General features: G+C 37.6%; 1 pseudogene; it reads left to right on the top strand.

The window, feature by feature from the left end:
- The first annotated feature begins 377 nt into the window (after positions 1 to 377).
- LOC111380782 overlaps positions 378 to 7,825 on the top strand; it is a 22,583-nt pseudogene continuing 15,135 nt past the window's right edge.

Raw genomic sequence — 7,825 nt, 5'->3', positions numbered from 1 at the left:
AAGCTAGTAGTCCTATCACTTCTAAAGAAAAAACACATTGAACACCCGTGTCATGAACTCAATTTTAAATCTCCAATGGTCCAATAAACAACAAGCAGCAAAAAATAATCGAAACATTTTAAAATTCACAATAAACAACAGCCAATAAGGTAGAGGAATAGAGGAAATCTGACATGTATCTTGACTCAATAATCAAAAATCCATTTTACCAAAATCACTGTAAAAAGTGTAATTCTTGTAGATTTTTGACTGTAGAGTACTTAACAAGTGAGTTGAAGCCAAAATAGAATTCTTTTTGTTGTTCTTCCCGTCTTCTTCTTCTTTGTTCTTTTTTCGTTGATGCCGTCTTCTTCTTCGTTGTTCTTTTCTACCCGTTGATGTCGTCCCCCGAGAAAATGCCGTTCAATTTGAAAATGGCAGTGAAGATGCTTTGTCTTTCCAGTGAAGATGCCGTTCCAGTGAAAATATTCTTTTCTTCTTCCTAGTTGCTGCTTTGTCTTTCCAGTAAAGATGTTGTTCAATTTGAAAAATCCAACTTCCTTTTACTTTAGGGCATAAGGGTAAAAAGGAAAAATACATTTTAATTGTGCATTTTTTTTTTTTGAAAACGAAAATATTGGTCGAAGGACAAAAAAGTCAAAAGGCCATTTGCCACTATTCCCACGCGAAAGGAAAAACCACCAAACATAGAAGGAATTTCTTTTATTTCCCTATCTTTCAAAAGAGACAATTTAGAAAGTACTGTTCATTTTTAAGTATATCGTTTTCGCATGTGAAGTGATTATTTACTGTTCATTAACAGGTTGGATACTTTTCACTAAATATCTTCCTTATAAACGTGCCTTTTGCTTTCTCTTACTCACTTCATATGTGCTCTGATTTTAGATCTGCTCCTCTTTCCACAACCAAACTATACCCTAAGAGAAAGAAGAAAGGTGATCCCCTCTCTTTACACACACGCATCATACAATGTATGTGTGCGTGTGCGTGTGCGTGCGTGCGTACATAGTTCGTGCCTTCTATTGACCTTTTTTTGCATCAAGATCAATTTCATTTTCTTCTCTAGTCAATCGAGCCTCAAAACAGGTATAATTATACCCGTCTATTACATACACATCGCACACATGTGCGTACGTACGTACGTATGTATGTATATAGTTCTCACATTCTATTAAACTTCTTTTTCTCTTCATCCAGGCCAATTTCATTTTCTACTCCAGTCAATCGAGTAGCAAAACGGGTATAATTCTCGTCTTCTATTAACCTTCCTTTTTACATCCAGACCAATTTCATTTTCTCCTCCAATCTTGTTGTCTTTTAGGGTTGATAGGATTCTGGTAAAAATTCAGCCATTTAATTTAACAATCTTATTTCTTTTCAAGCTATGTATAAAATTTAGAATATTCAGCAGACTAAAAAAAGTTGATTATGACTATAAGCTAACAGTTACTCATAAGTAGAATTACAATGTGGAAATTGGACTAACAAGTAAAATGATTATATTTGTTATGTTGAAATGTAGGTGATTATTGAGAAGGCAGAATAACGTATATTTCCCATATTGACAGGAAAAAGTAAGTGGTGACTCTACTATTGGATTTTGGTAAATTTATCATAATATTTTTGTCATATTGCATTGTTTGTTAAAATTGACTGGTTCAACACAGCTAAATATCCATATCAACATACTTTATAAGAAAGGCATAATTTTTTATGATTGTAGTAATAACAACTTTTCCAGTGTTCTTAGAGTATTGCTAACTTTCTTATACCTTTGATGTTGCTATGGCACTTAAAATTTGACTCATAATCAGTTGTCTTACAATATAAATGTGGTCTTTTACTAGTTGATTCAGAATTTTGAAATTCCCATAGAGCTTGTCTAATTCGGTTGAGTTAGACAAAGTTCTCAGTGAAGTCAATTAGATTTTAGTGGTTTTAATTTTGTTTTTTTTGTATTGCATAATTTAGTAGAGCTCATCCAAATCCTTGACTGTTAAGTACAAAATTAATCATAGGGAAGCATCAATTCAACTGATTATCCCTTTTTAGTCATAATTTGATCATAGGACTTCAAATCCTAATGAGTTAGGTTTATTCCAGTTTAAGGAGCTTGCTATGCATATAAGGTTTTGAGTGATCCGAAAAAATGTGAGATCTATGACCATTACGGAGAAGATGCACTCAAGGAAGTAATGGGTGGTGGCGGTGGTATGCATGACCTATTTGACATCTCATTTTCCTTCTTTGTTGGGGGCCCATTACGAAGTGGAATATTTTATGCTACTTTGTATTTAATATGTTAAATTAAAGAATATAAGACCGTATTTTTATATTTTATTAGTTTTTATAGAATCACCTTATAAGTAGAACATACCATGATGGGAATTCTTTTGACAATAATTAGGCGGTGGTAGCAGTAGAGGATGGAGGCAGAGAATGGGAGAGGATGTTGTACATCCATTGAGAGTCTATGTTGGGACTACCAAAAAGCTCTCTCTATCAAGAAATGTTCCTGGCTTGTAATGGGTAAGTTTTTAAGTTCCTTGCTCTATTATTACAAGCGGTTAAAGTGTGTTTGGCTCAACTGCCTCTTTATATTTCATTTTCTTTTATCATTAGTGTATGTGCATTTTCTTGTTTGTAGAAAAGGATCAAAATCTAGAGCTTTAGCGATGTGCTCAGGGTGTCAAGAAATTGGTATGAAGTTACCATTAGGCAGTTTGGCCCAAGTATGATCCAGCAAATGTAGCATGATTGTATATGAATGCAAGCGAACTGGATAAAATATTAATGATAGAGATCGATGCCCACTGTGCATAAGTAAAAAAGTTGCTTAGGGAGAGAAAGTTTTGAAAGTCCACGTAGCGAACAATATCAGATCTCACAGAAGATTACATTCCCTAGAGAAGCTGATAAAGTGGTGTGATGTCTAAATCTTGTGATTCATTTGTAGGATCAATACTGCCAAGTCTGTAGAAGTTGTTGGGTGCTAAAGTGTATTTTTTCTTTACAGACTGACACTGTCACCCGAGACATAGTTTTCGTCCTCCAACAAAAAAAAGCATCCTAAATTCAAGAGAAAGAGTGAAGACCTTTTTGTGGATCACACACTCTTACGACATTGTGTGGATTTCACTTCATCCTATCGTACTTGGATGGCAGGCAACTCCTTATCAAATCACAATTGGGTGAGGTCATGAAGCCTGGTTCGTAATTTATTTTTAATAGTTTTGTGTTTAATTGATTAAATTCTCAATTCTAAAAAAAAGGTTGAGCCCCAACCTTAGGGGCCCCCACCGACCCTGCCCTGGGCCATCGTGGAGGAGGTAAATCGCAGGATGTGCCTCCCAGGAGCCAGGGTGGAGAGCATATGGATAGGCCAAGGCTGTTAACCCATATGGTAACTCCCGCTTGCAACAAAGCCAATTCCACCTTGCGGGGAATCGAACTCTGCACACTGCCGCGCTGAGCCCTATTCGCCCTCCCCTTTGCCACTGGGAGATATGCCCTGGGGGCATTAAATTCTCAATTCTAATATTGAAGTCAAGAAGATCAAAGTAAAAGAAGATAATCATTTATAGGTAACATTCCAACCCCATACAAAAAAAAAAAAAAAAAAAAAATACCAAACTGAAAGGTGGAATGATTAAGTACTGTCAAAGGAAAAAATTTTGGTTTGTGAGCAAGTAGAACCCGAAGATAGAAATAATGGTGTCTGCTATCCGAATCGCTAATTCAATATAGAAAACCTCGTAATTGATTGTGAACTATAGACAGGACTTATGGTTTTCCATCCTTATGAAAGTGTATTGAATTGAATTTTGTTGGTGAGTTGATCTACCTTTCAAATATTTCTACAGACGGTGAAATTCAAATAAGTTCATGACTGATTGAGCCAGACTTTGGTCAAGCATGAGTTGTTGATAAAAAGTTTTTTAGGTTTATACATATTTATAAAGTTGGGTTAGATCTCTCCCAATCTATCCTTTTTAGTTTCTAAATGGAGCTCTTTATTGGATAAGTTAGTTAGCCCATGTTTGATGGCCACTATTTGGTCAAAACAATATTTTGAATAGTAATTTTTAAGAAAATGTGTTGTTAAAACTAAAAAAAAAAAATTGTATTTATGTGCAGAATTTTTTAATGGGTAAATATATAGTTGAAAGTGAGTATGTAGAAAAAAGAATTTTAAAATAATAGTTGTCAAGCAGTGACTTAACTTGACGGATTCACATTTATTGAGAATTGAATTTCAATATATTTTACCGTTTAGTTGTGTTTCGCGCGTGTTAGTCGCTAACAATTAAAAAGGATCAGACGATCTTGTAAGGGACAAACCTCTTGAGACAAAGTCCCAAAAAGGGTGTTCTTTTATTGGCGATGACTTTACAATTGGAAATTAAAAACAACGTGCCTCCAAGGGGCGCAAGCACACGAGTTACTGAAAGAAAAGTGTTTAAGTCTAAGCTAAGGAAATGAAAATTACATATTCTCTGTTCAAGAGTTTTTGATTCGGTCCTTTACTTCTATGTCCTTTCTCCCTTTTATACTTCATGGACGATCTCTTTGTGATCAACCGCCCTAAAAACTGCTTGATCGTCCTATAACCGCCGACTTTCTTCGTAATGGTCAACTTGTCATGAAAACTGCCTTTTTTAACTGCTGCCATTACTCTTCATCGTTCAACCGCTTTCGATTGAATTCCTTGAATCGTGGAACGTGATAGGGCTGCTTTAATAACTGCTTTGATAACTGCACTTCTTGATAACCACGACGCTTTATGTTTGTTAAGACCTTGGGCGACTTGAAGGTTTGGGCGAGAATAGAGTAACAGCTCTGGGCGACTGTATGACACTCCATTCGTTCAGATTTTGGGCGACTTACAAACTTGGGCGATGGCGTTACCGTGTTCTTAGGCCTCCTTATTTGGGCCTTCATCTTGATTTGTTCGATTGGGCTTCGTTCTTTGGGTTATCTGATTTGGAGATCTTCCAATTGGACTTAACTCCTTGAGCTGTTCGATTTGAGCTGAATTTTTATGTGTCAACAATTACCCCCCAATATGGCAGAATTAATAATAATTATTAGATTTTGCCATATTCTCTTTGTGTTTCCAGCAATATTCGAAATTTTCAAGAATTTCAATCATTGTTTTCTTCTATAACTTAAAAAGGTGCGTCGTTTTGCAAACCCTTATAAACCCCAAACAAGCCATTTCACTGCACCATTAAACCACGCCTCAAATTTTTTGCGTCTCTCTCACGATTTACTGTTCATCTCTTGCTTCCCTACTACGTAACCCTGAAAAACTTCGTTCCTTCTCAAATGGCTGCTTCACAATCTCAAGCTGGCGACTCCTTTAGTTTTGATGACTTTCAGAAACTTCTGAGTCGCCCATACATTACTCCAAGTTTTCTCGCGCCCGCCGATGTCGAACGTAATGAGTTCTACCTGGGTCCTTTCTTCAACAATGCAGAGGCAGTTGAACAAGCGGCGGTGGGTCAGCTGTTTCCTTGCACTCATGGCCCTCCTTTTCTAAACTCTCTGCCGCTAGGGCTACTTCGCGAAAGAGGTATTTGCACTTGGCCTAAATCTGATGTAGCTTTTCGTAGGTGGCCTGCTCGCCTTGTGGGTCATGGTCCTACTAAGGCACTTTTTGAGAGCGCTAGGATTTTTGATTTGTTAGAAATCTCTATTCGCCCCCCTACTTTTGATTCAGCACTCTTTTCGATTGCTTTGAGTTTTTGGTCTCCCGAGTATAACACCTTTATTTTCCCTCTTGGCCCCATGTCTATTACCTTAAGGGATGTTGGGGCCCTGGTGAATCTACCACCTTTGGACGATACCATTTTTCCTGGTGTCTTGGTTTCTGGTGGCACCCCAAAGTTTGGTAAAAACTACACCGATTCTTATTCAAGCCTGCAGACCCTTCACAATCATTCTAGCGCTGAGCCTTCCCATACTGAGCGAGTGGCCTTCCTTTTAGTTTGGCTTTGTAAATATGTTTTGTGCGTGCCAAGTATAAAGCCCTCCTTGAGTTATTTACCTATAGCGCACGAATTGGCGCGTGGCAGGCCTTTGAATTTATGTTCTTTGTTTTTGGCTGCCCTTTATAGAGGCATGGCCTCTCTTCAAGCTCAATTGAAGAATGGTGCATCTCCCACTGGCAGTGGACCTCTTTGGTTCACTCAACTGTGGTTGAGATCCTATTTTCCATTGCTTGGTGCTCCATCCATCTCTCGCTCCTCTGCTAGCTGTTATGGGCTAGCGATGGAGCCCTTAGCTCCTGTAAATATGTCCAGAAGGGACATTTTCTCATTTTTTTATTCTTTGGATTCAATTCCTTCCTTTTTTCCTTTTCCTCATTTTTTGACTCCACACTATGTACATCCCCCTTCCACTATAGATAGTGCGAGCACCTCCCTGCTCATTTGGATCCAGTTTTTAAACGGGAGGGAGCTATTTCATGATATTCTAACTGGGACCAATGCTAAAGCGGGGGTAGAGATTTATGCTCCCCAATTTTTTGCTCGTCAGCTTGGTTTTGGCCAAACTTGACATGTTCCTCCTTGCTATTCAAGGAACTTAGTTGACCGTTTTTATACCATTACTAAGGCGGAGGCAGAGGCTATAGATGCTCGTAATCTTCTTTTAACCAGCCACTTTTCATTAGCCCCTTTCAATTCTAGCCACGCCAATCACCCTCTTTTTGAACAGCTCTGGCCGTCAGTGAAGCGCAGATTATTTGCGACTGACGCCAATCGTGCCTTTCATTCATTAGACCAACCGAGCATTTCTTCCCCTCCTCCTATTTTAGTCACTCCCTTGTCCATTCGGAGTCCTTCTCCTTCTCGTCGCACTAAACAATCTGCTCGTCCATCTTCTTCTCTCCCTGCCAAGCCTACCACGGCCAAGAGTACCCCAAGCCGCAAACGGCCAGCCTCAGCATCTCCCATTCTGGAGGATGATGTTGATGATGATGATGATGATGCCCCTCTTATCGTCAAAAGGAAGGTAATTAAATTGGTTTACTCACAAGTATACTTTTTCACACTTGAAACTTTTCTGTGTGCTGATGATCTTTTGGACTTCTCAGAAAAGCTCAGCTTCTCCTTCAAAGGCTTTGGCATCAACAGCTCCTGCTTCATCATCCTCTGCTGAGGCTACTTCATCCAAACCGGTTGATGAGGGGGCTACGCTTAAAGAGACATTTTCAGNATATTTTAGAATGGTAATTTTTTGAAAAATACATGGTTAAAAATTAAGGAAAAGTTATGGGTGTAAAATATATTTCTGATTTGCGGTTAGTTCTATAATATGTGATTGTAATGTCACTTGCATTTCTATTTTTATCTATGTTGCGTGGTAGTTTATTTTGCCAAACTGAAAGGTGGAATGATTAAGTACTGTCAAAGGAAAAAATTTTGGTTTGTGAGCAAGTAGAACCCGAAGATAGAAATAATGGTGTCTGCTATCCGAATCACTAATTCAATATAGAAAACCTCGTAATTGATTGTGAACTATAGACAGGACTTACGGTTTTCCATCCTTATGAAAGTGTATTGAATTGAATTTTGTTGGTGAGGTGATCTACCTTTCAAGTATTTCTACAGACGGTGAAATTCAAATAAGTTCATGACTGATTGAGCCAAACTTTGGTCAAGCATGAGTTGTTGATAAAAAGTTCCCATGTTTGATGGCCACTATTTGGTCAAAACAATGTTTTGAATAATAATTTTTAAGAAAATGTGTTGTTAAAAAAAAAAAAAAAAAAAAAAAAAAAAAAATATAATTTTTTAACAAAAATTTTTTAATGAGAAAA

Source organism: Olea europaea, unplaced genomic scaffold (genome assembly GCF_002742605.1).
Source record: "Olea europaea var. sylvestris unplaced genomic scaffold, O_europaea_v1 scaffold2209, whole genome shotgun sequence".
NCBI lineage: Eukaryota > Viridiplantae > Streptophyta > Magnoliopsida > Lamiales > Oleaceae > Olea > Olea europaea.
Note: the sequence above shows the minus strand (reverse complement) of the source record. Positions and strands in the feature narration are given on the sequence as shown.